Source organism: Saccopteryx bilineata, chromosome 5, assembly GCF_036850765.1.
Source record: "Saccopteryx bilineata isolate mSacBil1 chromosome 5, mSacBil1_pri_phased_curated, whole genome shotgun sequence".
In the NCBI taxonomy this organism is placed as follows: domain Eukaryota; kingdom Metazoa; phylum Chordata; class Mammalia; order Chiroptera; family Emballonuridae; genus Saccopteryx; species Saccopteryx bilineata.
Genome location: NC_089494.1, coordinates 129,659,801 through 129,682,703, shown reverse-complemented (window position 1 = coordinate 129,682,703; position 22,903 = coordinate 129,659,801). Strand labels below are relative to the sequence as shown.

Below are 22,903 nucleotides of genomic sequence, written 5' to 3'. Positions count from 1 at the left end.
ATATAAGCCACAAAAGGTTGTATACAACCCAGTACATGGCAGGACAATGGAAACACTATGGGTTCCTGGCTGAAGAAATTTTCAAAGAGAAAACCATGTCAAGGGCTGCCAAGGGTCTATGACTACCCTTCTTGCAAGCTCCTATGCGAGCCCACCATGGCTCCATGGATGCTAGAGAAAGAAACAGGACTCTGGATCCAAGACAAAGGACAATTTATTATAACAAGCATTAGTCAAGAATATCATTCTTGCCTGACCAGGCAGAGGTGCAGTGGATAGAGCGTCAGATTGGAACATGGAGGACCCAGGTTTGAAATCCCGAGGTTGCTCGCTTGAGCATGGGCTCATCCAGCTAGAGTGTGGGCTCACCAGCTTGAGCACGGGGTCACTGACTAGAGTGTGGGATCATAGACATGACCCCATGGCCACTGGCTTGAGCCTGAAGGTCACTGGCTTGAGCCCAAGGTCGCTGGCTTGAGCAAGGGGCTACTCGTTCTGCTGTAGCCTCCTGGTCAAGGCACATATAAGAAAGCAATCGATGAACAACTAAGGTGCCACAATGAAGAATTGATGTCCCTATGTGTCCCTCTCTCTGTCTCTGTCACACACATACACACACACACACACACACACACAGAATATCATTCTTTTACGGGCTGGTTCCCCCAAGCATAAATTCTCTTCCAGCAACAGAGTTTAACTCATACACTGCCAAATGGCAGCATCCACATGATTACTAACAAACGAAAACTAAGAGTATCATTAAGAAATGCCCTAAGAGAAGGTCTTCCTTGTTATGAAGTAAAAACAATAACAACAACAACAAAAAGATTAAAAAAAGCCAGCCTGACCTGTGGTGGCGCAGTGGATAAAGCGTCAACCTGGAATGCTGAGGTCTCTGGTGTGAAACCCCGGGCTTGCCTGGTCAAGGCACATATGGGAGTTGATGCTTCCTGCTCCTCTCTCTCTCTCTCTCTCTCTCTCTCTCTAATAAAAATAAATAAATAAAATTCTAAAAAAAATCTTTTTCTAAAAAAAAAAAAAGGCATACCTTCTCTATCAAGAAAAAAATTATCTTTCAGTGTAGAACTCTATGTTCAACCAAAGAAAAAAATCAAATGTGAAAGTTGAAAACACTTTTACAGACTGGCCAAGTCTTTACTTTCCATATATTCTTTCATAAAGAGCTATGGTTGGATATGCCCTAGCAAAATCCAGGAAATTCAATTAAACAATGGACAGATCCCAAGGAAAGTCCCAGAATATGGTGAAAAGACAACCCAGAGAGGCAGATACCAGGTGACACTAGAGCAGCAGGTGGAGAGGTGTAGGACATCAATCTTCATGAGAAAAAGAAACATAACTGTTCTGACATTTTTGAACACTTGGGAAATTTGATACAGAATGTGGAAAGCATGTGAAAGAAAGTCAAGATAGGTATAGAGAAATCAATTTTTTTAAGAAAGTCAAAGCAAATAGCTCCAAGAACAACAAAAGAAAATTGTAAGAGGGGAAATTTAATCATAATGCCAACTCGATTAAGCAGTGAGCAATTCTTACATACCAAATTTTGTGACAATGGACATTGATTAACTTAGATTTTTGATGTAACAATACCGAGAAGAGGCAAAATGGAAAGTGAAAATAGCATAAAAAGAAAATCTCTTGCCTGACTGGTTGTGGCTCTAGGGATAGAGTGTCAACCTGGGATGCTGAGGTCCCAGTTCAAGACCCTGAGGTCACTAGTTTGAGTGCAGGCTCACCAGCTTGAGCATGGGGTCATTGACATGACCCCATGGTCACTGGCTTGAGCCCAAGGTCACTGATTTGGCTAGAGCCCCCTGGTCTAGACTCATATGAGAAGCAATCAATTAACAACTAAAGTGATACAACTACAAGTTGATGCTTCTAATCTCTCTCCCTTCCTGTTTCTCTCTCTTTCTCTTGCAACAAAAGAAAATCTCTCATCTTTTGTAATAACAAATCAACAGATGTCATAAATGGTTTATTTAGAAACATGGAAGTAAACAACAGAACAAACATCTGCATATACTGAAAACAGCTGTTAGCTTCCAGGCAGAGGGACGGGGAATCAGGAAGAGTAGAAGAGAGAGACAGCTAGTTTTCACTGATTTATTTTTATTCTGACTCCATATGTGATCCCAACAGATGGTCTGTGGTTCAACTAAACATCGAGACTCTCAAGACCCCCACAGGGCACTGACCTCAGACGGGTATGAGTCAGGAAAGCCAACTTGCCAGTCAGGCAGCAGCCTGCTTCTGCCCTTGGGAGGACAGCTGTCCAGGAGCTGCTCTTGCAGGTCTCCCACTGACAGCTCAGGGCCTGGAGAGACCTTCACCTCAGCTGGGGAAAGGTACTGCCCTGGTTGATCAGCCTCTTGTTTCCGAGAAGCTAGTCTTTTTTATCAACAACACCACAGCCATAGCTGCTAGTTAGAAATTCAGTTTCTCAAGTCCAGATGCAACTGACCAATCAGAGGTCACTTTTATCACAACAAGGTGGTAAATGTAAACCTTTATCAGGTATCCAAGAAAAGGAAGCCAAAAGTTAGGCCAAGTTTAAATTCTCATGCGGAAGGGGGAAAGGATTGTGTTATACCATATGCTATAGCTCTAAGAAAAAAAAATTTAAAGATGGAGTCAAAATAATCAAAGGGGAGAAAAAGAATGGAGAGAAAATGAATATTGGATAAGCTTGGGTAAGAAGGGTAAGTTTTACATCACATTCAAAATTCGTATTAGACCAGTGTACATAAAGGCAGCAAATGAACCTCCCTGTTCTCTGCCCTTACTGTTCACAACACTGATGATGGGCGGCTGACCCACAACTCACAACCCTCGTATGACAAAGTCAAGGGATGGCGCACACTGGTATCAGCAGTGCCCACAGGAACAATGTGTTTAAGAACACTGAGTTTGCCTCAACTCCTTCCTACCTATCTTGTTAATTTGAGAATTCTCTTGTTGCCTGTTATATACTTGAGGTTGAAATATATTCTTTATTTTCATAAATTTAAATATATATGTGTGTGTGTAAAAGAAAAGGAAAGATCTGATAGTACCTTGTTAAATTAATTTAAAATATTCTTCCTCAAATGTTTTAGTTGTTCTTAGCAGTAAAATAATTTAATTGGTTCAATAATATGGCTGCAAACTGGCTCAACTAAATTGGTTTTTTTACACTTTTTAAATATCTCCAACATTTTCCAAATGTAATAAAAGACATGTAAACTAGTAAGGAACTAGAGTATGCCAGGGAAAATATTTATTTGGCTGACAGTAAGAGTTAAACTGGTCTGTGCAGGACCACATTTGGTGGGAAATAATTCCAAGTGGAATCAGTTTCCAAGTCCCCTTAGTATCATAAATAGGAATTCAGATGGCTTTGAATGTTGCCATGACTTGATTAGTAGGTCATATCACCAGGGAAATGTAATTTTGCATCAAACCTGGAAAGAAACAAAGTATCAAGGGCGGAAGCACAGGGATTCCATCACTGAAAATGATAAATCTATAGCAACCTTCCAAGAAATAAAATTAGGAAATGTGTAATATAATTTTACTTCATGATCATTATATTCCACTAGAGTAAAAACATTTATGGAGAAAAACTTAATTCAAATACTTTTTAAAGGACAGACAATACTAGTTAATAAACAAGATCTTTTACAATAAAAACACCTTCTAAAATAAAAATACAAGGAGGGGAAATTAATGTTTTATACTTTTTTTTTGAAAACTATTTTTTAATTTTATTCATTTTTAGAGAGGAGAGAGAGAAACAGAGAGGGAGAGAGACAGAGAGAGAGAAGGGGGAAGGAGCTGGAAGCATCAACTCCCATATGTGTCTTGACCAGGCAAGCCCAGGGTTTCGAACCGACGACCTCAGCATTTCCAGGTCAACGCTTTATCCACTGCGCCACCACAGGTCAGGCTATAAGTTTTATACTTTTAAAGGCAGTGCCATTAATTATATTATAAACTGTGCTCTGTGGAACCCAGAGCTCAACACCAAATAATTTCGGATGACATGAAGAGTCATTCTGTACCTGTGCCGTTGAACATTACATATGAGCTTTATACCCTCAACTGAATTCCTAAATTCTCATCTCAAGCTAATAACAATCAAATGAAACGATGAACATAGTATTTAACCAAGTCCACGTAATTTCCATTTGCCACAGAAATGAAACATATCCTATCTTGAAACGTACACAACACAATTCCACACAACTCAAGGCAAGAGAAAGAAGGACAGACAGTATTGACGTATGGGAGCTATCCAGCTGCAGAGAACAGCCAGTAGTGTGCCTCCACATCCCGACACCTATGATGTGAAGAGTGGCATCTTACAATTGAGTTCCAAACTGTAAGTCTGTTTCTCATAGAGGATGAGAACTCTCAGGGCAAGAAGGACTCTTACTGGAAGACATCTGGTCCAACATTCAGTCATAGACTCAAATATCCTCCTTTCTTCTTCTATCCTCCCTGTGCTCCATGATACACAAAGGACACCTTACATACTAAGGCTCACTAAGCATCACTGAGTTCAATAACTAACCAACCCCAACAGGCCACCTGGCATCCTCTGCCTCCCTCCTGTTCATATTGATCCCAAACAGAGGAGCACGCAAGTACCTATCACCCTGCAGCAATACAATGGCCACCTGTTATGCATGAAGAGACTGTGCAGTAGTCACAAGTCCCCCCACTCCCACCCACACTCTAATGGCCAAGAGGCCACCTGTTAGGTAACATGATTTTCATCAGTCTAATTAATCTTTTTATCAGACATGGCTTGCTTACCACAAGAACCCCAATCTGCTTTCTTTTGAACATTCCTCAAAAAATATTCTGATTTTGGATTGTTAAAATATACAGATTTTGTCATCTGAGCATCCTTGCTTCTCTAACAACATTCTAATCCTTGTTGAGATGACATTTTAAAATATTTTTTGAGGTGAAATAAGTAACACATGAGTAAGTAAACAATATTATCTTATGCATATCACAATGATATGTTAAGAGACCATTACCTTTAAAAGCAATGTATATAGCCTGACCAGGTGGTGGTACAGTAAATAGATAATCAGACTGAGACTCGGAGGACCCAGGTTTGAAACCCCAAGGTCTCTGGCTTGAGCACGGGCTCATTCGGCTTGATCATGGGGTCATTGGCTTGAGCTTAGGATCATAGATATGACCTCATGGTGGCTGGCTTGAAACTCAAGGTCACTGGCTTAAAGCCAAGGTTGCTGACTTGAGCAAGGGGTCACTCACTCTGCTGGAGCCCCCTGCTCAAGGCACATATGAGAAAGCAATCAATGAACAACTAAGGAGCTGCAATGAAGAACTGATGCTCATCTGTCTCCCTTCCTGTCTGTCTGTCCCTATCTGTCCCCCTATCTGACTCTTTCTCTGTCTCTGTCAAAGAAAAAAAAAGCACCCTGGCAGGTTGGCTCAGTGGTAGAGTGTCGGCCTGGTGTGCAGGAGTCCTGGGTTCGATTCCCGGCCAGGGCACACAGGAGAAGCGCCCATCTGCTTCTCCACCCCTCCCCCTCTCCTTCCTCTCTGTCTCTCTCTTCCCCTCCCGCAGCCAAGGCTCCATTGGAGCGAAATTGGCCCCGGCGCACCAAGGATGGCTCCATGGCCTCTGCCTCAGGCACTAGAATGGCTCTGGTTGCAACAGAGCAGCGCCCCAGATGGGCAGAGCATCGCCCCCTGGTGGGCATGCCGGGTGGATCCTGGTAGGGGGCATGCGGGAGTCTGTTTGACTGCCTCCCCGTTTCCAACTTCAGAAAAAAATAAAAAAGCAATGTACAACTTTTCATTCAGTTTCCCCAGCTTAAAAAAGATTTCAAAATTAATCCTTGATTCATTAAGGTAGGAACTAAAATATTTTGTAAATAAACATTTATTTAAATCAGTAAGAAATAAACAAAAAACCCAAAACCAGTATTTCTGGCTAGTGATAAGCGCAAAACACTACTTAAAATGCAAGAAATGTAAAAATTTTTAAATGTACAATAAATAATAAGATAATTGCTAGTACATACTAAGGACTCAGGATGTGCCAGGTACTGAAGAACCCATTTCTTTAATCCTCACTACAACCTCACGTTTAACCTCAGCACAACACTTAAGCACATTTCCTAAAACAAAACATATGGTATTTTTAATTTATTAAGACTGTGCAAAATTCCCCACCCCCCCAAACATAACTGAGCAACATAACCACATGACAAGCTCCCAGTGACTTGAGAACGACTTAACAGTGCATACCACATACATTAGATATATAGACATGAAATATCTGTTGACCAGGGTTCCTGAACATTTTCCAAGTAACTATATCTAGAAGTGTACTGGCCCCAACCAGCATGGGCAGAGGTATAATGTCACTGCTCCACCCTTATTTATCTCACTAAGTCCTACTTTCTTCATCTGAATTTCAAAAGTAGCTTTACTGATCCAATAAGCCTGCTGTGATAGACTCCTGGCTGCCACTATAATATGCAAAGGACCTCAGGTATAAAAGTAAAATGCTGAGGATAAAGGGAAAGAACCAACTTTACTATAAGTATCTAACTATGCCACAAACTATTTAGATGGTTGCAGTTTATCACCAAAGAAGCTAGAAATTCTTATTATGAGGAAATGAGGCCTGACAAAGATTTCAAGATTCCTCCAGTGTCACATTGAAAATTGCACGGCGGGATATTAAAAATTGCACCAAGGCCTGTGGTTCCTCATTCTCACCATGCTCGTAACACTCATTTTACTCCCAGAAGAGTAAGCCAGACTACCACGTAAAAATGTGACCCAACCCAACTAGTTAGTGTCAGGGCCAAAATCTGTAACAGAAGAAAACAGAATAAAATTTTTGTTATAAAAAAAATTAAATCTTGAACATATATAATAAATGTACTGTCACAGAAAGTAAAAGTTACCATTAAAATTTTGTTTTGCAAGTTATTTCAGGAGAAACATCAGTTAAATTTACCAGTGGTCAGTTATATATGAGTGGCGAGGCTACAAGTGATTTTTAATATTAAGTACTTAGACAATGAGCATAAAATCTCTCAGCTGCAAAGAAATGTCATTTTTATTTTTTTTAAAACTTTACACTTTCATAAATTGTTTTATTACATAACATCATTATATTATAATTTCTCTAAAAAGTAACTTTGCAAAGAATCAAGGATCTAGAAAGAAAACAGAACATTTTAGAAAAGTACAAACATGGACAGTTCATTATTACTGATACATATCATATTTAATCGGTTCTACAAGTCAAGCAGGGTGACTTTTTTTTTTTTTGTATTTTTCTGAAGCTGGAAATGGGGAGAGACAGTCAGACAGACTCCCGCATGCGCCCAACCAGGATCCACCCAGCACGCCCACCAGGGGCAATGCTCTGCCCACCAGGGGGCGATGCTCTGCCCCTCCGGGGCACCGCTCTGCCGAGACCAGAGCCACTCTAGCGCCTGGGGCAGAGGCCAAGGAGCCATCCCCAGCGCCCAGGCCATCTTTGCTCCAATGGAGCCTTGGCTGCGGGAGGGGAAGAGAGAGACAGAGAGGAAGGATGGGGGGTGGAGAAGCAAATGGGCGCTTCTCCTATGTGCCCTGGCCGGGAATCAAACCCGGGTCCCCCACACGCCAGGTCGACGCTCTACCAGTGAGCCAACTGGCCAGGGCCTTAAAAAAAATAATAATAATTTGGTATAGTATTCTGAATGGCAGAAAAGTTAACCCCCCCCCCCAAAAAAAAATCATGGTCATGGATTGTAGGGGTTGGGGGAGGTGTAGCAGAATAAAGAGATAATAAATGGTGATGTACCAAGACTTGACTGGGGGGGGGGGGGTAAGCACACAATGCAGTGTACAGAAATGTGTTGTAGAATTGGGCACCTAAAACATGTATAATCGTATTAACCAGTGTCACCCCCATAAATTTTTTTTAAAAAATGAGAAAAAAACTGAGAAGATGCTGTATCAAATAAGTTAGATAACTAGAAGAAATTTCAATTAAACAGAATCAAAGAAGAAACAGCTAAGAGTAAAGAAACGTCACACAAGGCAAGTTCATTGCCTGAGCTCTGTGGTCCACATAAACCTAACAGATCTTCACAAGGTAGCCAAGGATATATGACCATTTTCCTTTATGATAAATACATATTTCACCAATTTAATTTTGAAGGGCTTTTAAAGAAAACATTTGGCAGTCCAAAAGTCCTATACTTCATTAACTTAAAATGTTAAACAAATAAAAAGCAACATGAGTCCTGTAACAAAATCCACTTGTGTAAAAATTTACTTATTAGAGTTGGCACTGTGTTTTTTTTACTTTCCAAAGCAATACTATTTCACCAATGAAATGTGGTTGGTCATTAACTTAATTGAAATCAATCCACAATTTGGATAAAATAAATAGCTTTCAACAAAAGTCTTGCTTCCCTTCTATTTTCTAGTTAATGTCATGAAGCAAAGCTGGTTGGTAGGCTTTCTGGGGATCAAGAGATTATAGTCCCTAAAACACAATGAAACCAATTAATATGTTTGACGCAAGGTACACGGCAGTGGTAATTAGTTTACATATTACCTTTTAAATCATTAGTCTGAATGCTAAATTTCCAATCAAAAGTTTATAATGAATTTAGAGATGAATGTGAATAAAACTGGTTAGTTGTGTATTCTTGCACAGTTCTTAATGCCCAGAGTGTCTAACAAATGCCAAACAAACAGTAAGACAGTAAACGAGTACACTAAGTAAAAAATATTAAACGTATAATGTACTTGGGATGGCACTAAGACAAAAGGTTAAAAAAATGGACACTGCATACTGAATGATTCTGAAAAATTATGTCACCTCTCTGTGTACTCACTTATAAACTGGGGGCGAATAACAGTATCTACTGAGTTGCTACAAGAATCAATAAGGTAACTGATGTAAAATACACATAACCCTGCCTCTCGACTAGCAAGTGATAAATAAGCATTCAACACCGCTTTCTAAATAAATTTTTTAAATAGAAAACTTGATGAATAATACATCGTTTGGTTATAAAGATAAGTCTATGTCCTATTTAGATGGGAGAAAAGCTTCATTGACATCTTCCGTACTAAGACAACAACGTACTGATACAAGATGATTTGCCCACTTTTTCCACCTTTCCTTCGGCATTTTTTTCTAGTTTTTTTTTTTTTAATCACATAGGTTTTCTTTGTTTATACAGTAATAGAATAAAATATAAATTTTTCCATTAATCTATGATTTTATTTCAAAGGCTACAGAAACCACTTTTTTATTTTTATTTTACAGAGACAGAGAGCGAGTCAGAGTGAGGGATAGATAGGGATAGACAGACAGGAACGGAGAGATGAGAAGCATCAATTATTAGTTTTTCATTGCACATTGCGACACCTTAGTTGTTCATTGATTGCTTTCTCATATGTGCCTTGACCGCGGGCCTTCAGCAGACCGAGTATCCCCTTGCTAGAGCCAGTGACCTTGGGTCCAAGCTGGTGAGCTTTTGCTCAAACCAGATGAGCCCGTGCTCAAGCTGGCGACCTCGGGGTCTCGAACCTGGGTCCTCAGCACCCCAGTCCGATGCTCTATCCACTGCGCCACTGCCTGGTCAGGCCAGAAACCACTTTTAATGACATACTATTTCATCAACTCACTTCTCATAAGCACATTTTTACAATTCAGTAATTACAAATTTCTAAATAAAAATATTTCAATACTTTGGTTATTTTCTTCGGGGAAAAAGAAAACTCAAAAATAGAATGTTTCATGGCAATCCTTTCAAGGTAGGTAATGCAGAATTACTTTCTGCAAGAACCAGACCAATTGGTATCACTGTCTACTAACCTCTATCAAACGGTTCATGTCACTACTCTTACTGTCTGTACTGGACGACAGTTTTCCATTGGACTCTTGAAAATATGCATGTCCCAAGCAAAGGGCAGGCATCGTAACTGTCCTCAAAAGAAGAGTCAGGGTTCATCAGCTCAGGGCTCCTCTTCTATAACACACACCACAGAGTGCGCAGACCTCTATCTGGGCCCACTGGTAACACTGCCATGGGTGCAAGGGCTGAAGGCTTGTGCTGCTCACTTGCTGAAATTTACACAGTCTCTCATCTCTGACCCGGGAGGCTCATGTTTTCTGAAAGGGTCCTTAAAACTGTGGCAGGAGAACTTGTCTTCTCAGTTCTTGACTGAGTGCTGTCACACACACACACAAACACATTGCCCTACACCTGACCACCCAGAAGTCTTGCTGCTACTCCACTTGAATGTAACATTACTGGTGGGTTTGTACTTAGCCTCTTTGTGAAACGTTTCATTTTCATCCTGTGTACAATGGAGGTGGTGATGCAAAAGAGCAGTCCTTAAGACAGGAGATTGGCCTCCTAGGTCACTTCACTTCTGGCTTTAACGCAGACACACACTTCACTTCCTGCCACATTTCCTTTCCCTGGCATCCCACAGGGTATGAACCCTCTGCTCTGAGTGGTCACCTTTAGAAATGTCACCAGCCATAAATGGTCGAGAGGAGAGAACCGGTTGGGATGGCGAGTGCTCAGAACATCCATTTCAGCACCGTGACTTCTCACCAAAATTTCTTGAATCAGAAAAATGAATTAAATGCTGGGAAATCATTTCATTAGGTTTAATAACCCCATCATTTGCTTTTTATTATACAATCTGATATAATTATATCAGTACTTTTGGTTTCCTCAGGTTGTTCCCTTGGGATATAATTAAATCTGGAATTCATGGTTTGCAAATGCACTGAAAACCTCAGCTCATTCTATATGAAAAATGTGTCTTATCGGTATTTCCCAGGAAGAGATGCCTTCAGAGTAAATAAGAAAACAAAGTCACTACAATTTTTAGTATGAATAAATGCATTAATGATGCACAGGACAAATAAAAATATATAAAACACAACAAAGACTAATTACTTTCAGATACAAAAATAAAACATTGGAAATATTTATCAAGGTTCTTCTCAGGGACAAAAACCGTTTTACTACTGACATATTTACTTCTAAAATGGGGATCGGGTTGTCTGCCTCTTTGCTCTGCACTAAGGTGACCAACTTTTTTACAATGAAAAGGACAAAAATAAATTGAAGAAAACAATATCATAAATAAAAGAAACATTTTATTCATTATAATGATAATACACTATAATATGATAAATGCACAATAAAAACATTTGTAATATTTTATATTGTAATTATGCTTACATGCCTATTAATTTTTAATAGTAATTGTAAGAAAAAAGGACGCATTTAGATACAAATACATCATATCACACACAATGGATCAACTCTGCATCAATTGAATACAGACATTTATAGATTAGTCTTCCAATATCAAAAAGGAGAACACTTTTCGAAGGAGGACAGAACTTACAAAAGAAGGACTGTTCTCCTCAAAGGAGGCCTACTGGTCACATTATCTGTATATAATAGATCCAGTTAAACTGAACTACAACTACTGGGAATTTTCTCTCTTGAAAAAGTTTACCAAGCAGTACATCCATCCAGGAGAAAATAGGCTTTGTAAATAATAACAAATTGAAATAATTTTTTTTTTTTGTATTTTTCTGAAACTGGAAATGGGGAGAGACAGTCAGACAGACTCCCGCATGTGCCAGACCGGGATCCACCCGGCACGCCCACCAGGGGTGATGTTCTGCCCACCAGGGGGCGATGCTCTGCCCCTCCGGGGCACCGCTCTGCCGAGACCAGAGCCACTCTAGTGCCTGGGGCAGAGGCCAAGGAGCCATCCCCAGCGCCCAGGCCATCTTTGCTCCAATGGAGCCTTGGCTGCAGGAGGGGAAGAGAGAGACAGAGAGGAAGGAGGGGGGGGTGGAGAAGCAAATGGACGCTTCTCCTATGTGCCCTGGCCGGGAATCGAACCCAGGTCCCCCCGCATGCCAGGCCGATGCTCTACCGCTGAGCCAACCGGCCAGGGCCAAATTTTTACTTATTAGACAGGTAAAGGTATATTTTTTTAAAGCCGCAACATCTATCCATTGAATGCCATCACTCCAAGAAAGGGACTTATTCAATGTGTATGAACAACACACAGAATCCACAGATAATGACACCGCAAAGAGAAATACATTTAAGAGACTTTCACACATTTCCTATGAAGCCAGCTCAGCCTTTGTTATTCAGAATAGCTTTTCAAGGGCCACAGCAACATTTTCTCCCCTGATTTGAGAAATCTTTTGAATACCAAATACAGTTTCCTATTCAAAACCCAGAATCTGCCGTTAGACAATTTCTGAAACCGGTCCCCCAGCTCCTTCCTCCTGGTCCAGTCCCTCTGTGACCCCTCGCTGCCTGGTTCCTGGATCTGGGTCTGCTGGCGGGGTTTCTCGGGCTCTGGCCACTAAATGTAAAACCCACTTCTCGTGTGGACGCACCAGCTTGTTTCTGCTCAGAAATCACTCCTACAGGAGAATTCTGTGTAAAACTGGAATTGTTGGGGTGTGTGGGGGATACCTAAAGCAATCTGGAGGATATCATGTCAGATATTAATAAAATGACAACTTATTAAAAGAATCATTAGCCTGACCAGGTGGTGGCGCAGTGGACAGAGTGTCAATGTAGGATGCTGAGGACCCAGGTTCAAAACCATGAGGTTGCCAGACTGAACACAGGCTCACCAGCTTGAGCACTGCCTTGCTGGCTCGAGTGTGGGACCACAGATATGCCCCAATGGTCACTGGCTCAGCGGGAGCCAGCCCACCTCCATCAAGGCACAGATGTGAAATCAATGAACTAAAGTGCCGCAACTGCAAGATACTTCTCATTTCTCTCCCTTCCTGTCTTTCTGTCTCAGTCTCTCTCCCCCTCTCTTTCACACACGCAAATTAAAAACAAAAAATCAAACTATGTGGAAGTTTGTTGTTAAGGTCCAAGTAGTTGAGTCACACAAAGGTCTAAGTCTAAGACACATTCAGTTACAGACTTCATTTCTTCTGACATTGTAAAAAAATCTTCCATCAAGACACAAGAATAGGTTAAAAACAGAAACACATACACTGCACTCTACATGTCTAAAGGGAGTCATCTACTGAGCAGGTGTATTCTTGGTGCGCTCAAAACTCTATGACACTGTTAACAAGAAAACGCTCCAAAGAATGCTCAGGCCTGCCTTGCTTCTCTCATAGCACTAAACATTTAAAAAGGGTCACATTTAAACCACACCCTCAGTTCAAACTCATGGGATTTGTATCAAAGCAATGTTACTAATAAAATGCAGGGAAAACTTGACCTGAAAAGACCTACCTACACACCCCTCCAATCACAACTCCTCTTAGGGCACATGGAGAGGGGCTTGGAGGGAGAGGCAAGCAAAGCAGGTGGACACAGATGTGCAGAAAGCCATTTGGGAGAACTAGAAGTTCAATTGTGATGGTTCAGGACAGAAATGGACACCATGAGTGGACTGTGAGAGCAGTGACTTAGAGGCATAACAGACAACTTCTCAGAACTGGTGTGAAGACGCAACAACCAGGATTACACTGACAGATGTCTAACAACTGGCTCTCTGGAAAAAGAAAAAGAAAAAGAAAAAGAAAAAGGAAAAAGAAAAAAGGGGGGGAAACTGATGTAGTGCTTGCTAATATCTGTGATACAAGTTCTTCCCTCCCCCATGGCAAATTTGAAGCTACTGACATAATGTCACTGAACAGAGTCAGGAGGATATATGCCACCAGGTAGGTAGCAGCTACGGGAATGATTGTTAAAGAAGTACTCAGCACTGTACGAGAGGAAGAAGAGTGCCCTGGTCAGACAGCTCAGTTGGTTAAAGCATCATCCCAAAGTGCAAATGTTGCTGGTTCGATTCCTGGTCAGGGCACATACAGGAGCAAATCGATGTTCCTGTCTCTCTCTCTCTCTCTCTCTCTCTCTCTCTCTCTCCCTCCCTTCCTCTCTAAAACCAATAAAATAAACATTTTTTAAAAAGAGTTCTTAGAAGAGTAATAAATACAGAATATCATGAATATTAAAAATCAACTGTACTTCTGATTATCAGATTAGACCAGATTATTGCTTAGTTTCATTTTATATCCTAACAGGTCTATTCATATATTAGATATTTAAATATTATTTGAGTCAACTAACAAGTAAATTACAATCCACCCATGAACCTTTAACAAAAACCACTCCTCTGGCAGCAAAGGACAAATCTTATCTAAAGCGGAACGGGAAGTGCAGCAGGCCGGGTGGCGAGGGGGCAGGCACTACAGTGTGTCTGTGGTGACAGGTGAGGGAGTGAGACCACAGAGGGCATCCCTGTGCAGGGCTCCCCTTGGCGTGCAGAGTACAGGCGGCATGTCACCCCACTTCTCCCCTTCAGCAAGACGCCTCAGTGTTTTATAACTATGCCTATTCTAAATGGAGTATTTTATTCTCTTATGGGTATTTTAGTAAAACATTGAAAGAACTCTATACAAAGCAACTTTCTCAAGAGGATGGAGATGGACAGGAAGAGAGAAAACAGGAGTGTTAATAACACTAAAAATCATAGTGAAGGTACCAGGGGCTACATATGAGCTGTTCCTGTTTGCAAATAGAGAACATAGCCCAGAGTGGTTAAGTAACCCACACAGCAGCCAATCACCTGAATCAGGTGTGCCCTGATAAACCTTCCCGACTCAGGAGAGCTCCCTGAGGGTAGGCAGGGCGGGAGACCTGTGAAGAGTACAGCACACACACTACAAGCACTGTTAGGTGAAGTAGCTAGTTAGACACGAGCCAGGGCAGGCTAAGGGGGAAAGGGGTGAACTGACCCCATGCATCCCTGCACATCTGCAGGGTCTAGGAGAATCTTAAAGCCGGTATGGACCTCACCACACCCAGACTGGTGGTTCGGGCTCCCTGATAGTGTCAGCCGCATAGCAGTACAGTGAAGACAGATAAACAAGAAGAAGCTGGGGGCAGTGGGGAGGGACTGGGGAAAGTCCAGGAAGTAAAAGCGCATAAATCTACACATTCTGGCAGTTGACCTGCCCGCTCAGGCCTTCCTGAGTGTCCTCCTGCACGGCCAGTACACCCTTGCTCCGCTTACTGCACTGTCTCCTGACTGAACTCTCTCCAGCAGACAAGAATCGAGGTCTCCTCAGCTCACCAGTAAGGAGGTAGAAATGTGAAACGAGGTTATCAGGGGCGGTCTCACAGGTAGGAAAGGAGCGGAGCACCCATAACGCCCTTTCCTGTCGCTACAGTCAGAATGCTCCGAGCAGACAGGGCTGCCCTAGCCAGGGCATGTACCATGAAAAGGGTCCAAAACTCCCGCCCTGTGACAGTTCACACATCCACAGGAGGGCAGGGAGGAGGCTGCAGAGACGATCGTGCCTCACGCACAGCATGAACTCCGTGTAAAGAAGGACAGGTCAGGAGAGTCGGCCAGCAGAGACTGAAAGTCCTTCCAGTGAGCACACTCAGAAGGAGCATCTGGGGTCGGGCTTTCCCCAGGCATCTTTGCACTCAGTTCCCGACTCATGTCCTAGCCTTAAAGTTCAGCCCCCTAGAATGCGCTGGGTTATTCCTAAGGTAACATAAAGCCTGATGCGAAATGAAAGGCAAAACACGGCTGGACCCAGACAGGTCTCAGCCTCAGCACTTACCAGTTGGGGACAGAACGTGGAGAGTAAGACTAAACAGAGAGAAGAGGCAGCACAGAGACTGAGTCTGAGGCGGTCCAGTCCTTCAAGAAAGACTAAGCTAAACTGTGAGATTTTTTTTTATTATAATTTCATGCGCTGCAATGACCGAAATTTAGGTAAGAATGAGTTTACTTGACATTTTAAAAGAAAATGAAAAGAACCTGAATTGCATGTAATTTCCTTTTACTAATATTTTTGTATCTTTAAAAATTTTCAAACCTCCATAAAATTGAATGGACCTTTCATCTAAGTTCACTAAGCGCTAATGTTTGCACTCACTGAAATGTTTTATTCTTCAACCATTGAAGAATAAGTTGTCATCTGTATTCTTGAAGGTGACTTGAAGGTGATAAATAATTTTTCAAAAATGAAACATGGAGCCTAACCAGGAGGTGGCACAGTAGATAGAGCGTCAGACTGGACTGGGACGAGGAAGACCCAGGTTCGAGACCCCGAGGTCACCAGCTTGAGCGCAGGCTCATCTGGTTCAAGCAAGGCTCACCAGTTTGAACCCAAGGTCGCTGGTTCGAGCAAGGGGTTACTCAGTCTGCTGTAGCTACCCCCTCTGCAAGGCACATATGAGAAAAAAACAATCAATGAACAACTAAGGTGCCACAATGAAGAACTGATGTTTTCCATCTCTCTCCCTTCCTGTCTGTCTGTCCCTATTTGTCCCTCTGTCTGACTCTGTCTGTCACACACACAAAAAATGAAACATGGAATTTAATTTTCTAGGTTTATTTTAAATTTGGAGAAATTTCTGTAATAAAATGATGGGAACATATGTCTTCATGGTTTCCAATTACCAACTGCATTTATTTCTGCTCAGCTTTTCTGATGGTTTACAGAGAGAGAGAGAGAGAGAGAGAGAGATTAAGTTTAAATTGCAAAAGATTAGAAATTTGGGCCCAGATAGTCTACAGCTAGTCTTAAAACAATACAAATAAAAACATCCTTGCCTTCACAGATTACAATGTACCTTTATAAATGTTTCCACAGAGGGAAATGGCCAGTCTAGAAAGGATTAAGGTTTGCTCTTCAGAGAATGTGCCAAGTAGCCAAGGCAGGTCTCAAATCCAAAAACAAAAAATAAATATGTAATTTTTGTTTAGTGGAAGCAAATTTATAGAAGCTTTTCTGAGGTCCATAAAAATTAATCTGTTTCTTATTTATCCATTTGCAAAGATTTGGATGTACTAACTTTAAGGCATATATTGGTAATAAACATAATAATACTATATAATTATATATGCTAGCTGGATAGTGAACATCAAGATTTATATAGTAAATTTTTTAGTGTTTATCATGAAACTCTTCAAGACAGTGAAGTACCATGGATGGTACTAATAATACATTTTTTATTTTGGACATTATCTGAATTCGTATGGGAATATAAAATAAATGTTATTCTAGAAGACTTAATATTTTGTCTCATAAATAGGAGCAAATAAATTAAAGGGTCTTTATATATATCCATGACTAATGTTCTTCAAAACATTCCTCCCAGCAAAGAAAAGTCCTGGGCCAGATGGCTTCACAAGAGAATTCTACCAAATATTCTAAGAAGAACTAACTCCTATCCTTCTCAAGCTATTTCAAAAAATTCAAGAGGAAGGAAGACTCCCAAACTCCTTTTATGAGGCGAGCATAATTCTGATTCCAAAACCAGGCAAAAAGAACACAAAAAAAGAAAATTATAGGCCAATATCCCTGATGAACTTAGATGCAAAAATCCTCAACAAAATATTAGCAAACCGGATCCAGCAATATATGAAAAAAATCATACACCATGATCAAGTGGGATTTATTCTTGGTAGGCAAGGCTGGTAGAATATTCGAAAATCAATCAATGTGATTCATCACACAAACAAAAGAAAGGAGAAAAAGAACATGATAATTTCAATAGATGCAGAAAAAGTATTTGATAAAATCCAGCACCCATTCATGATCAAAACTCTCAGCAAAGTGGGAATACAGGGAACATACCTCAACATGATAAAAGCCATCTATGACAAACCCACAGCCAACATCATACTCAATGGGAAAAAATTAAAAGAAATCCCCTTAAGATCAGGAACAAGGCAGGGGTGCCCCCTCTCACCACTCTTATTCAACATAGTTCTGGAAGTCCTAGCCACAGCAATCAGACAAGAAAAAGAAATAATAGGCATCCAAATTGGAAAAGAAGAAGTAAAACTATCATTATTTGCAGATGACATGATATTGTATATAGAAAACCGTAAAGTCTCAGTCAAAAAACTACTAGACCTGATAAATGAATTTGGTAATGTGGCAGGATATAAAATCAATACTCAGAAATCAGAGGCATTTTTATACACTAATAATGAACTGTCAGAAAGAGAAATCAAGAAATCAATCCCCTTTACCATTGCAACCAAAAAAATAAAGTACCTGGGAATAAATCTAACCAAGGAGATTAAAGACTTGTACTCGGAAAATTATAAAACACTGATAAAAGAAATCAGGGAAGATACAAATAAGTGGAGGCATATACCGTGCTCATGGTTAGGAAGAATAAACATCATTAAAATGTCTATATTACCCAAAGCAATTTATAAATTCAATGCAATACCGATTAAAATACCAATGACTTACTTCAAAGACATAGAACACATATTCCAAAAATTTATATGGAACCAAAAAAGAACACGAATAGCCTCAGCAATCTTGAAAAAGAAGAAAAAAGCGGGAGGTATCACACTTCCAGATATCAAGTTATATTATAAGGCCATTGTACTCAAAACAGCATGGTACTGGCATAAGAACAGGCACATAGATCAATGGAAAAGAACAGAGAACCCAGAAATAAACCCACAGCACTATGGACAACTGATATTTGACAAAGAAGGAGAGACAATACAATGGAGTAAAGACAGCCTCTTCAACAAATGGTGTTGGGAAAACTGGACAGCTACCTGCAAAAAAATGAAACTAGACTACCAACTTACACCACTCACAAAAGTAAACTCAAAATGGATAAAAGACTTGAATGTAAGCCGTGAAACCATAAGCATCTTAGAAGAAAACATAGGCAGTAAGATCTCTGACATCTGTCGCAGCAATATATTTGCTGATTTGTCTCCACAGGCAAGTGAAATAAAAAACAGGATAAACAAATGGGACTTTATCAAACTAAAAAACTTCTGCACAGCTAAAGACAATAAGAACAGAATAAAAAGACAAACTACACAATGGGAGAATATATTTGACATAGCGTCTGATAAGGGGTTAATAACCAAAATTTATAAAGAACTTGTAAAACTTAATACCAGGAAGACAAACAATCCAATCCAAAAATGGCCAAAAGAAATGAATAGACACTTCTCCAAAGAGGACACACAGATGGCCAACAGGCATATGAAAAAATGTTCAACATCACTAATGATTAGAGAAATGCAAATTAAAAGCACAATGAGATATCACCTCACACCAGTCAGAATGGCGCTCAGCAATAAAACAACACAGAATAAGTGCTGGTGAGGATGTGGAGAAAAGGGAACCCTCCTGCACTGCTGGTGGGAATGAAGACTGGTGCAGCCTCTGTGGAAAACTGTATGGAGATTCCTCAAGAAATTAAAAATCGAACTGCCTTTTGACCCAGCTATACCGCTGTTAGGAATATACCCCAAGAACACCATAGCACTGTTTGAAAAGAAGAAATGCACCCCCCATGTTTATGGCAGCATTGTTCACAATAGCAAAGATTTGGAAACAGCCCAAGTGTACATCAGAGGACGAGTGGATTAAAAAGCTTTGGTATATATTGATATATACTATGGAATACTACTCAGCCATAAGAAATGATGACATAGGATCTTTTACAACAACATGGATGGGCCTTGATAACATTATACTGAGTGAAAGAAGTAAATCAGAAAAAACTAAGAACTATATGATTCCATACATAGGTGGGACATAAAGATGAGACTCAGAGACTTGAACAACAGTGTTGGGGTTACACGGTGGGGGGAGGAGAGGGACGGGGTTGGGGGAGGGGAGGGGCACAAAAATCATGGCTTTTCAGCATTTGCCATATTCCCCTCTTAATCTATAGACAGACAGCAAAATATTTATGTATGGTGTTCCCACTACAAAGACTGCTGTCTTAGGGACAAATGCTGATAAACTATTTCAGCAGTTCCTCCTTCTTCAAAGACTTATATATGTCAACATAGAGCTCCATGTTTCATAGGACATACTCAAGCTCATTCCATGCTCCCTGGAGCTTTAGAACAAGGGAATGCCCCCCTCCTTTTTTTTGTAGTATTTTTTCTTTTATTTATTTATTTTTTGTATTTCTCTGAGGATGGAGATGGGGAGGCAGTCAGACAGACTCGCGCATGTGCCTGACTGGGATCCACCTGGCATGCCTACCAGGGGGGAATGCTCTGCCCATCTGGGGTGTTGCTCTGTTACAACCAGAGCCATTCTAGCGACTGGGGCAGAGGCCATGGGGCTATCCTTAGTGCCCGGGGTGGCTTTGCTCCGGTGGAGCCTAGGCTGAGGGCAGGAGGAGAGAGATGAAGAGGAAGGAGAGGGGGAGGGGGGGAGAGGTCGATGGGCGCTTCTCCTATATGCTCTGGCCAGGAATTGAACCCGGGAATCCTGCACACCAGGCCAATGACTCCGACAGGTCGACCATATCATCCTTTTTACTTAAAAAAAAAAAATTACATTTCTTTTGAATGCTGATGAACAGGAGACAGCAAATCTTTTTCGCCTGCATACTACTATCTTCTTTATTAGATCTAGCTAATAACACTGTTTTGTCTTTTTCCAAATAGCTCCAGATATAAGGAAAAGATTTATATAGGCGGATGGAGATCCTCAAACCCCTCAGCGAGATCTTCTGAGAATGGCTTTTAAGATACCTAGAGGCAGAAAAAGCCCAATAGAGATCAGGGGAACTACCAGCTTTTAGGATACACCCTTAAAGGCTCCAACGCCCCAAAGGGGTCTCATAGGATGTCATCTGGGTCCTGCTTCAATAGTGGAAAGGAAGGTCATTGAGCTAAATCCTGCCAGGCTTACATGCCTCTGCTGTGAGGAAACAGGGACACTGGAAGGTAGGCTTCCCCCTCGCTCCTCTAAGGGAGGGTTCAGTCTCTTCCAGCCCTGCTCCAGCCACCTATGACCTAACCTTGCCCAGAAAGCTGGGGTTTGCCACTGAAGGCTGAAGGTGCCCAGGGCCATCTTCCCCATCTACGACACTGGGGACGAGCCTAGAGTATTTCTTCCAAGAAGCAGGTAAACTGATCTCATTTGAACAAGGGCCACTTAACTATGTTTTGCCTGAATAGTCAGGTTTTTTATTCTTCCCTCAAAGATCTCTGTTGTGGGTGTTGATAGTCCTATTTTTTGCTGCTTTGCTTAATATATAGTGTTTCCTTTATCCCTCCTACCTCAATGCCCCACTCATATTTCAGGCTGGGACCTACTCTTAATTTAGAGCTCTCTTTCCTCCTTTTGCCAACTTGTATTATGAATTTACCTTTGCCACCCAGCTTAGTGTATCCCAAGGTTCTCTTTACCATGCCACAGTCACAGAGCTCCAGGGAAAAGCAACCTGCTCTCAATTCTCTAGGCAGAGGAGAACAGAAGCTCCATATCCACGCATGCTGCAAATGGCTTTTTCCAGTCTACCTGAATCATTACCAGCTAGAAGCAGCGGTCATTGGGACTTGGACATGAGCTGCAAAGTATAGAATGGCGACAACAATTCCAGTGCCATGCGGACTTTTTTTGTGGGGAACTTTCCTGGACTCCTGCTCCCTGTGACAGCTCCTAACAGACTGAACTGTGGTTGGGTTGCATTTTTCAGGGATTTGGCATGGTGATGGGGCCAACTTGGACTTGGGGAACATGTTAAGGACACTACTCTTTTATGGATTCTTGCTGTATTGGCCAAGAGTTTGCTTAAAGGCTTTTAATCACTGTAAAAAAAATAGAGGACTGGATGAAGAAGATGGGGCACATATACACCATGGTATACTATTCAGCTAGGAGAATTGATGACATCAGATTACTTACAGCGGAATGGTGAAGTCTTGGTAGCATTGTGCGGGGTGAAATAAGTGAATCAGAAAAAAACAGGAACTGCAAGATTCCATGCATTGGTGGGACACAGAAGCGAGACTAAGAGGCATGGACAGGAGTGTGGTGGTTGCGGGGGGTAGGGAGGGGAAGGAGGGAGAGGGGGAGGGGGAGGGGTACAGAGAGAACTGGATGGAGGGTGGCGGAGGCTGATCTCCCTTCGGGTGATGGGTATGCAACAGAACTAAATGACAAGATAACCTGGAAATGTTTTCTTTGAATGTATGTACCCTGATTTATTGATGTCACCCCATTAAAATAAAAATTTATTTATAATAAAAAAAATACAAATTTAAAATTGATCAAATAATTTTTAAAGCTGTTGGGTGTTGAAGGAAGACTGGGAGAGAAGGAATGCACAGAAATAGTATGAAACCAAAGGACAAACCCTCCTCAGTTTTGAAGTGTTTGTGTCTCTTTGATAATTTTTTTAATGTTACAGGAAATGCTTTCCCACCATTATGCCATCTCATAAAAGCTTAAACTGGTGCCAAAGTCTATATATTCCATATATAAGTGAGATCACAGAATTTGCCTTTCTTCATCTGACTTATTTCATTTAGCACAATGCCCTCAAGATCCACCCACATTGTAGCAACTGACAAGACTTTCTATTTTTTATGGCTGAATAATATTCTATTGTGAGTATATGAGTGTTTGTGTACATGTACTTAAGTGGGACAGTTAAGTTCCTTCCAAGTCTTGACTATTATAAATGATAATGCAATCAACATGGAAGTATACATATCTTCTTAAGTTAATGTTTTCATTTCTTTGGTTTTTAGTACAATTTATGAGCATATAAATCACTATTTCTTGAGGTAGACATTAGGAACAAACTGATAAAATCCATAAATCCTTCTCCCATGAGCAAGCTCATGATGTATCTTCCTTATGAGTTCAGGGAGTCCTCATCCATCTATCTACCTGTTTCTCTGGTGACTGAATGTCTACAATGTGCCATGCTCTGTCCTAGGCACTTGAGATACACAAATGAACAAAACAGAAGGTATTGTTGCCATTCCTGATATTAATATTTTAACAGCCAGGAACTTAAATATACAG

The 22,903-nt window shown here is 41.0% G+C and overlaps 1 protein-coding gene across 9 annotated transcripts in view; it reads right to left on the bottom strand.

The window, feature by feature from the left end:
- The window catches only part of PARD3 (par-3 family cell polarity regulator), a 733,297-nt gene that overhangs the window by 359,016 nt on the left and 351,378 nt on the right, over window positions 1–22,903 (bottom strand). The window lies entirely within an intron of this gene.